Source organism: Symphalangus syndactylus, chromosome 9 (assembly GCF_028878055.3).
Source record: "Symphalangus syndactylus isolate Jambi chromosome 9, NHGRI_mSymSyn1-v2.1_pri, whole genome shotgun sequence".
Lineage (NCBI taxonomy): Eukaryota > Metazoa > Chordata > Mammalia > Primates > Hylobatidae > Symphalangus > Symphalangus syndactylus.
The window spans coordinates 44847125-44849832 of NC_072431.2; positions in this window are offsets into that span (position 1 = coordinate 44847125).

Sequence of the window (2708 nt, forward strand, 5' to 3'; positions counted from 1 at the left end):
AAGTTCTTTGCATCTTTTCTCAAATCTGTTAAATAACAATTTCAACAGATTTTTAAAAATCGTGTGACTTTTATTTATCTTTTAACCTCACCCACTTGCTTTTTGTCATGTTTCCACTTCTGGTTTTATAGATTCCATACCTAGCAAGAAAATTCCCTTGCTGTATTCCAGCCATTATAGAAGCAGTTTCCAATAACAACTATTGCATTATTTTTTCTTCCTTGCATTACAAATCTGAGTTCACTTTGTGTTTGTTCTCTAGTATCATCTTATCAATATTGTACACCACAAATATTATTTCTAATTCTGTTTACTGCATTTTCTCTTTAAGAATGGCTGGGTACCACTTGTGCTATTGGAAGATTCTACATGATAGTTTGCAATTTATAAAATCCATTCATGTGTATAATTCCATTTGTGTTTTGTTTTTGCAGTTCCATCTGGACAATATTCTACTTTTTCCTAGAACTTAATTGGTAATCCTTTTTATTCAATTATACACATTATTATGAGAAATGCTCTACTTTCTCAGGAGCCTATTCATCTGAAAATTTAAGCTATACTCCAAAAAACACTATCCTTTTTTCAACATCATCTTGATAGCCAGCTATTCCCATAACAAGTCCGCTCTTCTCTTTAAAACCATGACCCCCCAAATAGAACAAATGACCAAAAATCTTTTCATGTCCAACAATGTAAAAGATCACAAAGTCCTTAAAAATTTATCCCCCCACCTCATGCTAACTGTGGCTTTCTTATTTACTTCCCTGTGAAAGATCAGAAGTAAGATGTGGTTTCTTCCCAAAGTACATATTCTAGGAAAACAATGCGCTTCCCACTGAGCCCTGCTAAGCACCCACACTATGAAATTAGGTGCCAAACAACACAATGGGGTTCCAGCACTAGTGAGGAGATTTCTTACCTTGGGAGTCTGTCATCCTGACTATAGTTAGTTTTGGTTTACTGCTTTTTTCTATTCCAAAGGTCTGACTTTCTTCCCAGGAAGATGCTCTAACTTGATGCTTAAAATGGTGTCCACATTTTCTTTTCCTTTGTCACATTTCTATTTGTAAACTTTGAAACTCCAATTTTGAGCCACATTTACATCCCCAAAATTCTTTTCGTAATGATTTTTTTCCTTCTTGTCTCCATACCATTCTTTTGCTCAAAAAGCCAAAAATCACAGAAAAAAATTCTTGGTGTACACAGCCCTTGGGGCTCCAGAAGAACTTCTGTAGTTTCTCTAGCAAACTGCACTCCATGCCCCATTCCCTTTCATGTCATATACACGTTGTCTTAATCTGTTTTCAGATGCTATAACACAGTACCACATACTGGGTAATTTTTAAAATAAGTTTATTTGGCTCACTGTTCTGGAGACTGGGAAGTCCAAGGGCATGGCACTGGCATCTGCTTGACCATCTGGTGAGAGCCATCCCATGGCAGAAAACAGAAAGAAGCGAACTTGAGACAAAAATGGGGCTGAATTTATCCTTCTATCAAGAGCCTACTCCCAAGACAACTAATCCATTCCTGTGGTAACAGCATTAATCCATTCATGAGGGTAGAGCCCTCATGGCCTAATCGCCTCTTAAAGGTCCCACCTTTCAACACTGCTGCATTGAGGATTAAGTTTTCAAAACATGAACATTTGGGAGACACATTCAAACCATAGCACACTGACTGCCTGCTACCTTTTATCTTCTATTTGTGTTGGGCCTTTTGGGGAAATTTACCAACTATACATGTTCACATTCTTTGTCTTTATTTTTAAGAGCTGCTATTCTGAAAGTTAGCAATTGGTGCTGTAGTATGGTGACAGGGAAAGAGCCCAAAGTTTGGGAAGCCAAGGGTTCCAGTTCTCATCACTCCCATTAAACTGGATTATCTTGAAAAAAAGAACATTCCATTATCTCTGAGTCTTAGTATCTGACTCTGTAAAGTGGGTGGAGAGGAAATTGAACTAGGCTGGATTTTCAACTTTATTTATTTATTTTTTTAATCTGTAGGACCCTTCACATTAAATCTTATTGAAAACCTCAAAATATAAAGGAGAAAGTCAGAGGAACTAAAGTTGAACTAGGGGTGAGCCTCACCTATTAAGTGCTGACCACCTTCCCATCCCACTTACTTCATTCCTCCTTATGGCTGCTCAGTGCCATCACAGCACCTCCTAGGCTGCATACAGAACCATGTGAAAACAAATCAGAGGTTCTCAAAATTTAGTGCATGCAGGAATCATCTCAAAACTTGGTAAAAGAGCAAATTAGGCCGGGCACAGTGGCTCATGCCTGTGATTCCAGTACTCTGGGAGGCTGAGGCGGTGGATCACCTGAGGTCAGGAGTTTGAGACCAACCTGGCCAACATAGTGAAACCTCATCTCTACCAAAAATACAAAATTAGCTGAGTATGGTGGCACACACCTGTAATCCCAGCTACTTGGGAAGCTGAGGCAGGAGAATCGCTTGAACCTGGGAGGCAGAGATTACAGTGAGCTGAGATCGCGCCACTGCACTTTAGCCTGGGTGACAGAGAGAGATTCCGTCTCAAAAATAAATAAATAAGCAATTTAATATGCAATCTCCCTCAAAAAAATAAAAAGCCTAGGAGTTTGCCATTTATCATTTTTAGATTAGGATTAGGGATACGGAATTGTACAATCATAACATCCTGAAAAATATTAAACCAAGTGAATTCTGAAGTCTCT